Source organism: Macaca nemestrina, unplaced genomic scaffold (assembly GCF_043159975.1).
Source record: "Macaca nemestrina isolate mMacNem1 unplaced genomic scaffold, mMacNem.hap1 Scaffold_89, whole genome shotgun sequence".
NCBI lineage: Eukaryota > Metazoa > Chordata > Mammalia > Primates > Cercopithecidae > Macaca > Macaca nemestrina.
In genome coordinates, this window is record NW_027257880.1 from 37,066 (window position 1) to 53,825 (window position 16,760).

General features: G+C 47.9%; 1 long non-coding RNA gene across 1 annotated transcript in view; it reads left to right on the forward strand.

Annotated features, from left to right (window-relative positions):
* LOC139361658 (uncharacterized) overlaps positions 1–16,486 on the forward strand; it is a 38,804-nt gene extending 22,318 nt beyond the window's left edge. Inside the window, exons 2-3 of the long non-coding RNA XR_011619238.1 lie at positions 1,629–1,746; positions 14,101–16,486. This is a non-coding gene — a long non-coding RNA (uncharacterized lncRNA). The remainder of the gene's footprint in view (positions 1–1,628; positions 1,747–14,100) is intronic.
* The last annotated feature ends 274 nt before the right edge of the window (positions 16,487–16,760 follow it).

The following is a 16,760-nucleotide window of genomic DNA, read 5'->3' on the forward strand; positions in this document are numbered from 1 at the left end:
TTTGTCAATTTTGGCTTTTGCTGCCGTTGCTTTTGGTGTTTTAGACATGAAATCTTTGCCCATGCCTATGTCCTGAATGGTACTACCTAGGTTTTCCTCTAGGATTTTTATGGTACTAGGTCTAACATTTAAGTCTCTAATCCATCTTGAATTAATTTTCGTATGAAAAAACTGCTTTAAAGTTCATATGGAACCAAAAAAGAGCCCGCATCTCCAAGACAATCCTAAGTCAAAAGAACAAAGCTGGAGGCATCATGCTACCTGACTTCAAACTATACTACAAGGCTACAGTAACCAAAACAGCATGGTACTGGTACCAAAACAGAGATCTAGACCAATGGAACAGAACAGAGTCCTCAGAAATAATACCACACATCTACAGCCATCTGATCTTTGACAAACCTGAGAGAAACAAGAAATGGGCAAAGGATTCCCTATTTAATAAATGGTGCTGGGAAAATTGGCTAGCCATAAGTAGAAAGCTGCAACTGGATCCTTTCCTTACTCCTTATACAAAAATTAAATGCTTACGTTAATGTTTATTTTTAAAAATGTTATCTGTGACCTTTCAGCTTTTCATAGCACTTCTCGTGTGAATATTTTAAAAAGGCCCTTTAGTCGTGGGGGAGAAGGAGGTTATCCCTTTCAGCAGAGGGAGATGGAAGAACAGGCCCTGGTGGGTCTGAGCACAGGCAGTCACCCCAGCCTTGGTGCTTGCTTAGGTCTGTTCTCCGTTCACCGTAGCCGCATCCACTCTCATTGTCAGCTTAAAAATAAGCTTTTTCCTCTTTCTAATCGGAACAGTTAGTTTGTTAACCGTCACATTAAGGTATCGAGAATGATGGCTTTCAGGCCTCAGATATGACACAAGTAATAAATGCAGCTGACCCTGAACAACATGGGTTTTGAGCTTCGAAGGATCACTTATGTTAATTTTTTTTCCAACCAAACCCTTACTGAAAAAACCTGGCTTTGTGGAGGGCCGACGTTTCCTACATGTGGTTCCATAGGGTGGCCGTGGGGTCCTGTGGATACGTAGATTTGGGTAAACTCGGGGTGTGTTCTGGAATCCATGTCCCTGTGTATACAGAGGGACAATTGCAGCTTTTTAGAAGTTTGTGTCCTGCCTTGTCCTAAAAAGGTTCCAAGGTGGATGCAAAATTATTTCATTCCTTTGGTTTTCTTGGTGGGATATTGATGTTTATTCTTCAGTGTCTAATATCCTGAGTGAACAGAGTTACCGCTTCAGGAACAAAGCCAGTCTGGAAACACATATTGAGATATCCACCTTTTCTTCATGGTTTCACAAAAGGCCATGATCATATTTTATTCAGTTGAACTGTAGGAAACTGCCAGTATTTGCTGTTTTTGGCCTACAAAATGGCAAGTTCGTACGATATTAAAAACAAAGGCTTCCTGGATGGGGAAAATAGGAATCGGTAAGAACCTGAAGTTCTCTGTCATGGCCTCTGAGTCACAGGTAAATAAACCTGCGTGAGGGGGAGTTGACTGTACAGTATTTTCCTTCTGTTTTGATACTGTCAGAAAAAGGTCAGTTCCAATGTGTTGGGTCCCTTTGCCTCAGCTTTGCTGCAGAAGGGACTTGCCATTATACCTCTTGTTCCCAGTGCCCAGGAGGCTGATGCCACATAGAAGACCTGCAGGTCGGTGGATGTGAAACAGGCATCGGACACGCTGTGCACCTTGGGACGCATCTGAGAAGTGTGTGCTTGCAGCAGATCTGAGGTGAGGGCGTGTTCCATCTCCTCTCCCTTCTCTGGCTTTGCAGGCCTTTGAAGTTGGTCCTGGAAGGTGAAATTAGTTAATGCTGATTTAAGCTCCAGGTCAAAGCCTGGGGGCCGAAGAGACCCGCCCTTCACTAGGGGTGTGAAGCATTGGGCCCTCCCATCAGGAGGCAGCAGGGACTCGAGAAAGCCCCACATGCCCTCCAGTTCCCTTATGTTGAAAGTTTTTGTACTCGGCCATGGCGGATCATTTTGGGAGGTGAGTAGGGGATTCACATGGGGGTGTGCAGTATTCTTAGGTGTCAGGTGCGAGAGTTGAATTTGTAGAAGCTGTGCAGATAGGAAAGGGCCTGGCAGGGAGTGCTGTTTACACGGAGCCGATTTAACGCGAGGTCTGTGCTCTACCTGGGTCCGTGTCTGACTGCTGTCTCCCAGTCTGCAACAGGACGTTGACGTGACTTGGCGCCATCGTCCCACTCTGTGTAGATGTCTGAGGATCTGTGCGCAGCTGCTCTGTGAGAATGCGTTGTGATAATGAACTGAGAAACAGTGAACAAACCCTGAATTGGTTAGCACTGGTTCCACGGCCACTTCTGCTGTGGTTGGAGTCATTCATAATAAAGTGTGCTGGACTGCTATGCAGAGCTCTGAATTTCAGAGGCCCTTTAACTTGGCAGCTAACCAGTCGCTTCCTTCAGAAGACATTTGAGTCCCCTTTACCTACCAGGGTGACCCTGGGAGTTTGAAGATGAGCGACAAGCCCTCTGTGTCTTGTGGATTTTACTGTCCAGAGGGGAGACAGATGTGGATGGTGAAGGAGGCCCTATCAGAGGTCAGTGCACGTCAGTTTTATTTCTTCAGCACTTGCTGTGTTCAGGCGGTGCCCCGGGCCATGTGCAGAGCATCTGGGGACCCTGCCCATGGCATCCCAGGCACAGCTAGCATCTGCGCCATCTTCATACTTGGCCTGAGTTTTGGGGAAGTACCGAGGATGGCTTCTGCCTTTGCTGGAGAGAGTTGGAGTCAGGGCAGCCCTCCACAAGGAGATGATCGCCAGCTGATTCCTCAAGAAAGAGAGGTGGTCCCCACATGGGCAGAGCAGGGCAGCACGCACAGACCTGGGTGTGGGGTCTGGGGCATGTGCATCTGAGTGGGTTCTGCTGGGAGACAGCAGGGGTGAGGTGTGAAGGCAGTTGGAATTTACAGGATAAATTATCACTAAGGCGATGCCTGGAAAACATAAAATGGGGACTCTCTGGGGTAAACGTGGACTTAGGGTGACCCTGGGCGTGGGTGTTTTCAGGCTCTGAAGGCAGAGATTTAGGAAATTGGGGCAGAGCTGAGCCCCAGACGAGGATGAAGACCACCCTTGGGATGTTGAATGAGACGGGGTGGAAACCCAGTGAATGTCCTGGGGGGTCAGTCCAGCAGGCAGGCAGCAGAGGAGACCGGTGTCCTCAAAGGCCCCTTGGGCCTACCTCTCAAAGTGCTGGGATGACAGGCATGAGCCACTGCTCCCTGCTGATACTTTTAAAATTTCTAAGCTACTCTCTCTCATACCCACTCCCGTATTTTTTTAAAAAAACCAGGTTTATGGCTATATTTTTTCCAAGGGAACCAAACAGTTACCTGTTTGAAGTACAAATAACACCGTGTTTAAAAACCGAAAATGCCACTTTGCATAGAAGTTTCCAAATACCCAGTTGGTTTGAGCCTTGCATTGCAGTGTCACTACCTGCTCTTAAATTTCTACCCGATGTATAGATAGCGAGACAGGGACGGCTCGTACATCTTCAGGTTTCAGTTCTACTACCTTGGGCTATATTTTCATTTATTTTGGCACAACTGTGGGTGTGGCAAGCAATGCCAGGGTATTTATTTTGAAGCGTGTCCAATAACAGTTGGGAAGATTTTCACATTTTTAGAATCTTCATAGTAATAGTTATAATTTACAAAGAATTTAAAATTGTGTAGTCATTATTTTGCTTTTTTCTAGATGTGCCCCGAAACAGGGTTGCTAACTATCATTCTACATCACAGGATTAATAACAGTACCCTTTTGGAGCAGATGCCTGTAATCAAGGAATTCTGCCTAGTCAGTTCACTTTAAGCGTGTTTAAAAGGTTGTCTTTATCCTAGTTGGCACCTGTGGCTATAGTTTGTTTTCACTGCTGAAGAATATTCCACGATGGAAGCCGTAATTCATCTGTTTTTCATATCAGTGGACATTTGGATTATTTTGGGAGGGTGTGTATGTCTATTCAGCCTTCATTTTTTCAGGATTTTTTGTAGAAGATAATGTAACAGTGTAACATCCTCTGCTAGGGAGCCAACACGAACCCTGATTACAGCCACACAGACTCTCACACAGACTCTCAGGCCTTGTTACCAACACACAGAACCATTTTCTTAAGTTGAAACACAGTAGCAGAACCTGAAGCCATGTGAACGGTTCCTCCGATCTTACACTTGGAATTCACTTTTTATTACTATGTCTGCTAATTAGGAAGCATATCAATTATACAGAAATCTGAGAATGTAAAATTATACGTTTATAACAGAAAAAACCTTATTTAATAGCCCAGAACACATGGCTATGTTTTTCCCTCATGCCCCACCACTGTTTTCTTTGCTTGAAATGGGAAATGACACTTGAATGCGGTTTTCTAGCGACTGTTAGCCTGGCATAGTTCTTCAGAGACAGAGGATGTAAAGCACATGGAGAATTTCTGTTTGTGGAATGTGATTTCCCGGTCGCCTCATTCAGGCTGCCGCCGCCTTCCCCTCTGGCCGCCTGCATCGTGGGAAGTCTGAGAAGGTCCCTGTTTCATCCTCTGGAAATTCTGAAAAGGAAGGAGAGGAGGAGGGTGTGCAGGGTGTGGTGCATTTGTGTTGGTCTTCCAGCTTTTATTTGGAGTCTCCGCTACCTTGGTTCCTGCCTTTATGTCCCTAGCTCGTGGCTTCATCCTTGTGTCTAACTCACAGGCAGACAGATGGAAAGGGAAGTTGTATTCAGCCAACAGCTTGATCTTATTCTCAAGGCTTAAATCGAATGGGTATTTGGAGACTTCTGTGCAAATGGGCATTTTTGGTTTTTAAACACTGTGTCTTATTTGTACTTGAAATGGGGTAACTGGTTCTCTTGGAAAAAATATAGGCATAAAGCTGGTTCTTAAAAAAAAAAAAAAAAAGGGAGTGGGTGTGAGAGAGTGGCTTAGAAATTACACCAGTAATGGTCGGGAGTGGTGGCTTATGCCTGTAATTCCAGCACTTTGAGAGAAGGAGGCAGGTGGATCCCCTGAGGTTAGGAGTTCCAGACCAGACTGGTGAACATGGTGAAACCCCGTCTGTACTGAAAAGATGAAAATTAGCCGGGCATGGTGGCAGGCACCTGTAATCCCAGCTACTTGGGAGGCTGAGGCAGGAGAATCACTTGTACCCGGGAGGCAGAGGTTGCAGGGAGCCAAGATCGCACCACTGCACTCCACCCTGGGCGACAGAGCAGAAACACCATCTCAAAATAGAAAAAAACCAAAAAACTAAACAAAACAAAAACCCGGTAATGAAAACCTGATTGCATCATCTGTGATGGAGATGGCGGATTATTTCATTTTTAGTGACAGGATGAATTGGATATGTTTGCAGTATTGATTTGACAAGGGAAATGGTGAGAACCAAATGTGCCGCCCAGCTTGGGCCTCGCCGTTGGCAGAAGACCGTGGCGGGCAACAGACTGGAGACTCGGAGACCGAGGGGATAATTCTCATGCCTTGACGCTGGTGCAGTGTGTGCTCCTGGACTCCTGCTGGAGGGAGCTGCCCCTTTGCCTTGCAGGCTTTGGTGCAGTGGAGACCTTAGGACCTGCCCCTCCTGGCACACCTGTGGGTGTGGCGAGCAGTGCCAGGGCTGAAGCACAGGTGCTGAGCCCGGAACGTGGGACGGGTGAGGCTGCACACGCCGGCAGGCGTCTTCTCCAGCAGCCAGGGGTTTCCGCAAGGGGGCGGGGCGTTGGTTTTCCTCCTTGAATTTGGGTGGAGAGGGTGTCCTGGGGTGCTGTCTGCACTTGTGTTGCTCTGAGGTCAAGTTGTGGCCCCGAGTCCCTGTCCCTCTGCAAAGTGAGGGTTTGCCCATTTTCAGGTCAGATTTCCCTTGGGTCCGGGTCTCCAGGAGTGGGGCGCATTCCAAGGGGGCGTGAGCACGGTGGACGCCCGTGGGCCTCTTCCTCTCCCCTCAGCTCCTGGGCTGTGTGTGAAGAGCTGCCCAGCGGAATCACCCTCCTGCCTGGTGTTTCATTCACCAGAAATCGTTCTCACTGTGGACTCTTGAGTCAAATGTAATCCAGGAATGGAACGTGCTGTTGCTGGATGCCACACACAGCATCAGGAGCTTAGATGGGGATTATATGATCTTACCCCACACCTTAAAAGTAAAGACTGTAGTTGTCAGGCGTCTGAGCCCAAGCCAAGCCATCGCGTTCCCTGTGACTTGCACGTATATACCCCCAGATGGCCTGAAGTAACTGAAGAATCACAAAAGTGCAAATGCCCTGCCTGGACTTAACTGATAACATTCTACCAGAAATAAGTGAAAATGGCCAGTCCTTGCCTTAAGCGATGATTTTTTGTGTGTGTGTGAAATTCCTTTTCCAGGCTCATCCTGGCTCAAAAAGCTCCCCCACTGAGCACCTTGTGACCCCCACTCCTGCCCGCCAGAGAACAACCCCCATTTGACTGTAATATTCCTTTACCTAACCAAATCCTATAAAACGGCCCCACACTTAGCTCCCTTCGCTGACTCTTTGGACTCAGCCCGCCTGCACCCAGGTTAAATAAACAGCCATGTTGCGCTCACAAACCCTGTTTGGTGGTCTCCTCACATGGATGTGCATGACAATAGTTAAGGGGATACTGAAGTCTTTGGCAGCTCCAAGAGCTTTTTCAGTTTGTGTCGGGCCATTGTAGGCAGAAGGAAATACTTGCTTAGAGACTCTTACAGAAATGTTCGGTGCAGTGCCATTAACTCGTGGAATAAATGTGTAACTTTCCATGGCAGACCTCTGGAAAGAGATGCTCTTTGAGTGCACCCTGGCCTGCTCGCTACAAGAATCGGCCGTGTCACCCCGCTTTCCGTAGGTCTGCAGGTGTGCGTGGTCCATTGCCCTGCACTGTGGCCATGGAAGGGAAGATGATCTGGAATGCTGGCGACAGTTATCGGTGCGTGTTGATATGTGCTGCTTTCTACAGGGGAGAACATTTCTGTTTAATAAACATCTCATCTCGATGATGACTGCAAGATATTTGAGTCTCATTCAATAGTGTTTCTGGGTTCCTTCTGTTTTTAATCTGCTTTCTAGCACTAGGCAAGTGAAGACATGGAAAGTAAAAACTCATCGAACTTGTAGAGACATGGTGTTGTGTAGGAGCAGACTGTAGCCTCTGGCTCTGTTTAAAGATTGTAGTAAACCTCTTACCTGGCACGGTCAGGGTGTAAATTATCTTGTTTAATCGAAATGTGTATGAGTCAAAGCTGGCACCTGCATTGTTGATGAAATACCAGATTTTAAGGGAACATGTCAATGTGCTGTAAGATACCAACAAAGTTCCTCATTGAGGTTCGGGGCGGGTTCGGAGCAGCTGGGCCTTAGGTCACCAGGGTCGTCTCTGGGAGCAGATGCTCAGTGTGGGCATTAGTCACTTAGCCTTTCCAGAGCCGAGGAATAGCTCTCTGTGGTGATGTTTGAAACCTGTATTTTGAGTCAGTTTGTCCCACTGGACTCGAAGTTGCCGCGCGATATCAGACCTTTGCCTCCACCGTGCGCTCGTTTTCTTGTCCCCTGATAACTGCCTCGGTTGCCCCAGCCTGACATTTGAGCCTCGTCGTTCATGGACACAGGCTCCGTGGTGGGGCCAAGGCCGCGAGTCCGGCTTGCACAATTCCTTGCCTCTCACCATGGCTTATCACATCACTCCCGGGATCTCCCATTTAGAGGAAGAGTGTCCCTTTCCTGCAGGCCCTGTGTGGTGTGGAAACCACCCCTACCTACCTTTCTCCTGTTTGAACTGTACCGTGAAGCTATTTCTGTTCTAGTCAACCGTCAGAATTTAAGGAACAGTGATTTATGTAACTTATCACACGCTTCTCAGCAATTCTTTATGAATTTCATTCTGTTGTGAAATTATTGCAGTTTTCATGGCTATGCTGGTCTCACGTTGTGGCCCTTGAAATGAATTCCCTTCCCCATTGTGTGTTAAGGTTGTGCCTGGGAGCTGTTGAGGCCTCACCTCTGCTTAGGGCAGTGGCTTTGCTCTCCTGACAACAGGAAGAATCTTATTTAGAGCACTTCTAATGTAGTTTTTGCTTCCAGACAGAGTTACTTTTTTTCACAGAGACAGCCACTAAAGTCATAAATTATGCTCAGGATGGACACACGGGTCAGCTGACAGAGTGGAGTCCAGAACAGATCCAAAGACACAAAAGCAGTTCAGTGGAATTTGAGTCTTTTCAACAAATGGTGCTGGAATTATGGGACAGCTGTATGCAAAAGAGTGAAAACAGGGAGAAATTCCTGTATGAAAATTAAGGTAGACCATAGGCCTGAATGTAAAATACCAAACTACAAAAGAAAGGGAAATTGTGGAGACCTAGGGTGAGAGCTCTTAGCCATACCATGATCCATAATCAAGGAAGAAAACAAGTAGGTAAGACTCATCAAAATTAAACTTCTAATATAAAAGACACCCCTAGGGAATTGAAGAGACACATTTTCGATAGATGGGGAGAAGATGTCTACGAACCATGCAGCCGGCAAAGGACTCGTATCCAGAATGCACAGGACTCCCACGGCTCATGACAGAGAACAAACCACCTGACTTAAAAGCGGAAGAGACCTGAACAGATGCTTCGCTGAGAAGGACGGGAGGATGGCCCGAAAGCATCTGAAATGACCTTCAGCATGACTGGTTGCACCGAGATGTGCACCGAAGCCGCAGTGAATTTGTTCACACCCCTGCTGGAGCCGCCTGACTAAGGTCTTCCAACAGCCCCAGGTGCTGGTGAGGACCGGCAGTCGGGACTCCTGTGCGATGCTGGGGTTCAGCACGGTGCAGACAGCTTGGCGGTTTCTTACAAAACTGAACTCACACAAACGTGGGTCCCAGTGACCCCAATCCTGGGTATTTACCCTAGAGAAACAGAATCTGATGTTTAAGAAAAACTGTGCCCAGATGTTAATAACGCTGTCTATGGTTGTCCAAAACAGGTTACAATGTGCCACAGCCATATGTGGAATAATAAATACCCAGCAGCCCCGAGGCCTGGCTGTTGATCACAGGACACCCTGGGTGCACCTCCAAGCACGATGCCCAGGAAATTGTGATTTTGCGAGTGTTTTGCCACAACGCTCGCAAAAGATAGACCCGAGTCATGGGAGGACACGGAGAGGGTGGTTGCTGAGAATGGGAGGGTATGCTTATGAGGCCCCGTGAGTGGGTTTGGGGCTGTTGGACTGTTCTGCTTGTGTGATGATGATTATGGGAATATTGTGCCGAAATTCACAGAACTGAACACTGTCCACTTTACAGTAATTTTTAAAAAGTGGTAATATGCTCATTTTCGGTACTGTTTTTAATGGAAGATGGAGTTTGCAGATGATTTGTCAGGGCAAGCCTGTTTCAAGAGTTTGTAGACAATTCGTTAGGGGCCTGTCTCAAGGCCCTTGGGTTGGGTTGGGTTGGGTTGGGTTGGGTTGGGTTGGGTTGGGTTGAGTTGGAAAAGCCTTCTCTGTTGTGGGCAGTAGTACGGGGCGTGGAAAGGATATTGCCAAGGAAACATGTAGAATCCTTTGAGGAAACGTGTATTTCTAACTTGCTATAAGATAGAATTGGAAATTGTAATGGTTTTGTTTTCTAGAGTCTTGGTAGAATAGGGAAGACAGTGTAATAAAAGCTAATTTTGAAATGAAGAATTTTAAAGATTTTCAACAGCAATTGCTCTAGGAAGTCACCCTGGAAATGTTTTTAAAGATGTTCAATAGCAATAGCTCTAGGAAGAGTCACCCTGGAGTTGCTTCTTGAGCATTGGTTTCCTGGCTGTATCTTCCAACTTTCATTTTTAAGTTTTGCTGTGAGTTGGGGATGTGTGGGAATAGCCATCCCAGCCCTGCAGGGGGGTGCATGTGCCCCGAGGCCTGAGGCACTGTTTCAACCTAGCTTGCAACATGGGGACTCTTGTCAGTGGCTGGAGTAAGAGTACCAGCCTGGCAGGCTGGGGGGAGCCCCAGGGTGGTCTGGACACTGTCCTCCCTGCCTGCAGGATGGCAGCTGGAGGAGCTCGAAGGCTGCCTGCCTCGTGGCTGTCAGCGCAGCAGCCCCTCCTGGCCCTGGAGCAATCTTTGGGTCCATGAGTCTCTGCGCCGGGACTTGCCTCCTGGGACCTCCGCCACTGTCCTGAGGGCCCTGGTGCCACTTTCCCGGTGGGACCCAAGCCTCAGGCAGCTGCGACCCCAGATTCGGTTGCTTTCCCTGCCGTCTCATTGCAGCACGAGTGCTCATCTCACTCAATGTAGAACCTCAGGTTCCTTCAAGATCCCCAGAGATGGAATCTCCCAATTTAACAAGATAGTTGGTGACAAGATTTGAGCGGCACTGATTTAACTCAGCTTCCAGAGTTTAAGTTCCCAAGACACAGTCCTGCTCCTTCCCTGGCTTCATCCTGTGTGGCTGGTGTGGATGCGGGGTTTCCGGAGGGTGGGGCTGAGGCAGGTCAGCAGCCAGGGGGATGGCTCATTATTGATCGCTCAATGCCTTGAGGATAACTAGGATTAATGACCTTTATAGGGCTGTAGGTTTGGAGTATATATATATGTGTGTGTATATATACACATGTTTAAACGAGGTGGACACGGTTATCACTGCATTTTTCTGACATGAAACTTGGAGAGCAGAGGGTTTAGGAAACTCCTGAAGCCACACTGTCAGCGGGACTCGGGCGGTCTGGCCTTAGACCCTGCACTGTTTGCCCCTCACCACGCTGTCGGCAGACCCGGGTGGTCTGGCCTTAGAACTCACGCTGGTCGCCCCTCCCTGCCACGTTGTGGGGTTTTTCCTGCTTCTGGGCAGCATTTGATAGCTTGTGAAACAAGACCAAGACTTACTATGAGTGGATTTGCCATTATCTGAGATCCAGAACGTTTCCTGGACCTGGCGTTGCCGATGTCACGTAAGGGAAGGTAAAAACATTTTCATTGTGGTCACTGGGGCTCCTGAAATGGTATTTTTCCCAGTGAAAGTTTACTCATAAAAATCTTTTAACTCAATACTATGTGAACAGGAAGAAATGTGTTGGGCTCTAGTTAAATGTCTCAGAGCCACAGAAGTAAAAGAGGGCACCTTCCGAGCACAGCCTCCCGGAGGAGGCCAAGGACGTTTGTCTGGAGGGTTTGCCATGAAGCAGGACTTGGGCAGGGCTGGTCTGCCTAGGGAGGCGTCTGCCATGATTTAGGTTAGTTGAAGTAGTTGACGGGTGTTGGCTTGAGGTCGGTGGTCCCCGAGGAAGCCCCTACCAAGGTCGGTTTCCGTGGGATGGAAAACTGCCGTTCAGTGGCTGTAATCTTGGCTTCACGGGTCTGACATACAATCCTGCCCTCGGATACTTGGATCCCAGCCAGGTCAGATGGCCCTGAAAGGACATTCGGACTGTGATGGCTGCACCCATTCTCAGCATCTGTAGGGTCTCCTATGTATGTGTGTGTTTCCATTTTCTTTCAGCACAATTTCTCCCAGTGAAGTCGTGAGAAATAGAAGGAAAGGTGGAATGAAGATGTGATTGAGGAAAGTGTGGTGTGGTCTTCGACCTTATTTTGCCTTGGTTGGTGCTCAAGAACTCCACCTGACCTCAGAGCTGAGCGTTTCTGCCAGGAAGTCCTGCCTTTTATCCTACCTCGAGGCCTGTTGAGACACTCCAAGAAGCTTCGTTAACAAATTGCCTTTTCCTTTTACAGCAGTTGGATATATTTGCAGCAAAACAAAGGAATAACCCCCCAATATGGTGATGAAATGCATTTAAGTATAGATAGCATTCAGTCTTGAAGGGCCTGGGATTTTAATCATCTTTGGGTCATGTAACAAGTGGTGTTAGTGATTAAAATCTCCTGACAGCTTTGTTCTGCCACGTTCCTCAGTTTTGAATGATGATCTTCCTGGTGTTGTACCTTGGGAGGGGCGTTTGTGTCAGTAGAGAGCAGAGTGGTGGTTCCCAGAGGCTGCGAAAGGACAGAGGTGAGGCCCCTGAAGGACACTGGTCTTCCTGGTTTAGGGGTTTGGGGCTCAGCCACCTTCCTGTGTCCGTGTAAATTATACCCAGGATCATTTTCACTCGCCCCACTTTAGTTGAGTATTGGAGCTTCAGGATATGTGTGCCCACGTCACCTGGGCTGTGATCCTGGAGTTGGGTGAGACTGATTCCCGGGTTTATAGAATTACTCTGGGATTATTGAAAACAGAAGCACTTGAGGCATTCATAATGCTATTTCCTGAACGTAATTTATGTTCAGTTCTTCAGAAACATTTATCTGAGGAAGCATCTATAATTTTTGTTTTCTGCCACTCAGTGCTAGAAAGAATTGTGCAACACTCAAGTGAGTGGCATTATTCCTCTCCCTCCACCATGCAAGCAAGATTAAAGGTACCTCTGGCTCCCCTCAATCTTCTCATCTGCAGGGTGCCTGGCATGGCAGTGTGCTGCCTTCCGTCTTCTTTTTGGGGAGAATTAGTTGTGTTTGTGTGTACTGCTCAGCTCAGCCTCGTGCAGTTGTGTGGATGAGGAGCTTGGATGCTAGGTGACCCTCCCAGGCCTGCCTCCCACCTCCCTAGGCCTTGTTCTAAACTGACAGATAAACAGTGTGTTTTGGAAGAGGACAGCAGCAGGGCAGGAGAGAGTTTGTTCAGACTTTCTCCTTGCACTGACGTTTGAGCCTTCATCCAGCCTGGGCACTTTTACAGAGCTGCGTTTGTGTGTTGCAAACCATTCCCTCCCAGTAACCGTGCTTTCAGAGGTTTGGAAATGTGACTTAACTTATCTTCAATTTAAAGCATACTATCAAATTTTAGTGTTGAAACTGATGTATTTTATGGCCTTTATTTGATTTCTCTTGATTTTTTTTCCCATATGAGACAGGGCATCTTAAGGGACACAGCCTGGTGTTGGCCCCCTTTCCTAAGGATGGAAGTGAATTCTGAAAGCCCTTTATGTAGGCAGCGAAGGCCTCTTTTATTTTGGCCTAGTCAGGTATATAATTCTTTTTCTCTTTGGTTTTTTTGAGACAGGCAAAAAAACCTTTTTGTTGCCCAGGCAGTGGTGTGAGCACAGCTTACTACAGCCTCAACCTCCCAGGCTCAAGTGATCTTCCTGCCTCAGTCTCCTGAGTAGCCAGGACCCACAGGCACATGTTCCACGTGTCCCCATGCCTGACTTAGTTTGGTATTTTTTGTAGAGATGGAGTTTTGCAATGTTGCCCAGGCTGGACTTGAACTCCTGGACTTAAGCAGTCCAGCTGTCTCAGCCACCCAAAGTACTGAGATCACAGGCATGAGCCATCGTGCCTGGCCAAGTGTGTTTCTAATTTCAAAATTAAGAGGACACCCATCCAGTTAATTACATCTCTATTGGAATATGCTGCTTATAGTGCATTAGGAAAAATCATCCAGAACTTGGAAAAGGAGCTGGACAGACACAGCCCTTCGAGGTTGTCCGATGAACCCCTGGGGTCTTTAACTATCTGGAGGGATGTACCATGTCAGACTCACTGTTGACCGGCTGAAGCCTAGGTTTCATGAGGTTATGTGTCAGCTTGTAGTACTTTCTCTGGCAGAGATGCGAGTGACTTCTGCTCAGTGACAGGCTCATCTCAGGGACTTCATGGCCTGAGGGACGGCAGCCTGTTTGAGCTGATCGAGCAATCTCGCACTACCCTTATTTTCTGAAACGCCTATGAGTGACTTCTCACACGGTCTTTGAAGCGGCTTCATGCCCGCGCTCCTTGGTAATGATCGAATGCTTTTTTTGACCCCTCATCCCTTTCTTTGGGGTGTTCCAGTCTCAGTTCTCATGATGTGTTCTGCTTCTGCAGGAATTTCTGAAGCTGCTGAGTGTAGAAAGCACTGAGGAGGCTGTGCTCCCACCCCTGTGAGCCTTCCAGGCATCATCCTCTCCCCTTGGTGAGGCAGCGTCCATGACACAACGAGGAGGCTGTGCTCCTGTCCCCCGTGAGCTTTCCAGGCATCCTCGTTTCCCCTCCAGGAGGACAGGAGGAACCTTTCAAACCCTTCTTAAACTTGTTTTCATGTCTTTGTTTTAACAGTTTTCTTTGCATCGTCTCCCTTATCCAGAAGTGAGGGTGAACGCTGAGTTATTCACGGGAGTCAAGAAACCACACGCAGCCCAAAGTGACGTTTGTTTCCCTGAAATGATTTGTGTGTGTTCACCTTAAAATGCAACTCAGTAAAACAGGTGTGTTTTGAGGAATGAGTTTAAATTACCTAGGTAAAAATGTGACAGTTAAATTTCATCATCTGTGTGGGTGTCCACAACCCCCTTCTGTGATTGCGTGTGAGTTTGTGACTTGTGGTTATTTTTGAAGAAAGAAAATCTGTTGCTGAGGACTTCAGATGGTGTGCTGGGATTGTGTAGGGTGGACATCGGGGGCTTCAGTGTGTGGCTTCCTTGAAGAGGTTCAAATTAAGGCTGAGAGTCCCTACTCCAAAATGCTCCAAAACCTGAAACATTCTGAGCTTCCTCATGACACTCGAAGGAAATGCTCTTTAGAGCACTTTGGATTTCAGGCTGGGGATGGTCAACTGGAAAGTGAAATATTGCAAGACCCTTCTGGCCTCAGGAGCTTGGATAAGGACATGCAGGGGGCCTGTGCCAGGTATCCCTGGAGTGCAAGGCAGCCTGGGCACTCTGACTGGTTTTTTGTAGGAGCCACAGAAGGGAAAAAGAGGGTCAAAGTGGCCACGCCTGGCTCCTGAGAAGGCTGGACCAGAAGGAGGTGGATGCGGAGGACAGCAGTTGAGTCCCCAGCGTCCGGGACTCCTGTCCCTGGTGGAGTTGAGAGCCTCCTCTAGTTGTGGCCTCTCCCCTGTCAGCAGCCACTGAGGCCTGAAGGGAGAGGGGGCTGAGGAGAGGAGGAAGGATAGGCCTGCTTCTGGAGAGGGCCAGCATCGGCCTGTGCTAGCCTCGTTTGTTACTCCTGCGTCCAGTGTGCACGGCCGTGCCTCGTGGTGTAGCGGTTCCCGGGATGCACAGCGCTCTTGTCTGCAGTAACGTCTTTGTCTCCGACCCTTGGAGGCAAGTTACCTTCTTCTCCAGTGAAAAGAGGTAGAAAATCTTACAGAAATGCATTTGCTCTAATGTCTGTTTTCCGATAAGACATGGTCGCTTAGGCTAAACCTTTGTGAGGTCAAGACAGGAGGATCACTTGAGGCCAAGGGGTTGAAGACCAGCCTGGACATCATAGCAAGACCCCATCTGTATAACAGAAGTTAGCTGAGTGTGGTGGTGCGTGCCTGTGGTCCCTGCTACTCTGGAGGCTGAGGTGGGAAGATCACTTAAGGCTACAGTGAGCTGCTATTGCTCTACTGTACTCCAATCTTGGCGACAGAGCCAAGACCCTGTCTCAGAAAGAAAAGTTAAAAAAAATCCAGAAATGTCATTTTCTTTTAAAATCATCCCAAAAGAAAAATCGTTTTTTTCTAAGAATGTAAAGGGTGACTGATACGATTCTTTCCTTGCATTGTTTCTCCTTTTCGAATATTTACAGTAGTCCGTCCACATCGTCTCTCATCTCATTACAAAGCAGCAGGTGTCTTTGAGGTTAGTGGTGTTTCTCTGTGTCGCACCTTGGAGAACAGCCAGCATGAAACCTCTTACCACGATCGTGCACATCGTTTGTAGTCCCAATTAAAATCCTCTCCAGAGACGCCTGTGCTGCTTATTATAGCAGAACTTTGGTTGTGCTGAAATGTGCATTCAGCTAATGGTTTTAAGTTCATATCTGAGATGATGCTGTATAATTCCTGAAGCATATGGGATCAGTAATGATTGAAGATAATTCTGGCTGATGTCATTTGGAGGATATTTTTCACTTCAAGTTAAAACTTCCTTCGCGATAGTCATTTTGGGATTCATTTAACTATGTGCTTTATTTCATAGCTCAAATTTTCATTAGTCATTTCATACCATAGGATTTTGAAAGCAGATTTGGCAAAACCTTTCTAACAAAATGTTTGCTTATGATGTCCCAAGGAACAGCACTCAGAATTGCTGGTAACTGTGGTACATTTTAAGGCTGATGATAGAAGTCACTTGAATGGTAAGGGCTGCTTTGTGAGGCAGATGGGGTTTGAATCCCGACCCTCCTGATATGCAAGCCCTGACCGTGGCCTTCTCTCCTCTCCCCTGGGAGATGGGAAGGTGCCAGCATCTACCTCACAGGCCGTCCTGAGAACCTGGGACTAAGGGCTTGTGTTCCTCTTGCAGGTGGCACAGACGTGGGGGCTTGACGATACACACACTGCAGGCTGCCAGTGTCAGGGTAATCCAGTTTTAGTCATAAAGGTGGGATTTGCTTTGCTCCCCTGCAGACCAGGTGCGGTGCTGCTGTTGTAGCAGGTGTGTGGATCCTCTTGGGTGGTCCTCAGGTGGACAAGGAGTCACCGATTCGGATTCCCAGTGTTAGATGTGAGGGGACCGTGGACCTCATGTGTTCAGAGGGGAGGAGTAAAAAGCTTCCCTTGTATTTCCAGAACTGTCTATCCCAGGAATGCCAAACCACTGGCTTTCACCTGACGCTGTCGTAGGTGACACTGTCTGGAAATGAGGACTCATGTTCCGCATACTTGAGCCAGTACCCATCTCCCTCCAGGGCCGTGGCCCAGCCCTCCTCCTTTCGCTGGGTTGCCAGCCTGGGGATCTGTAAGCCCAGAGACGTCTCCGGTCTCGGCCCCCGCTCCCCCTGGG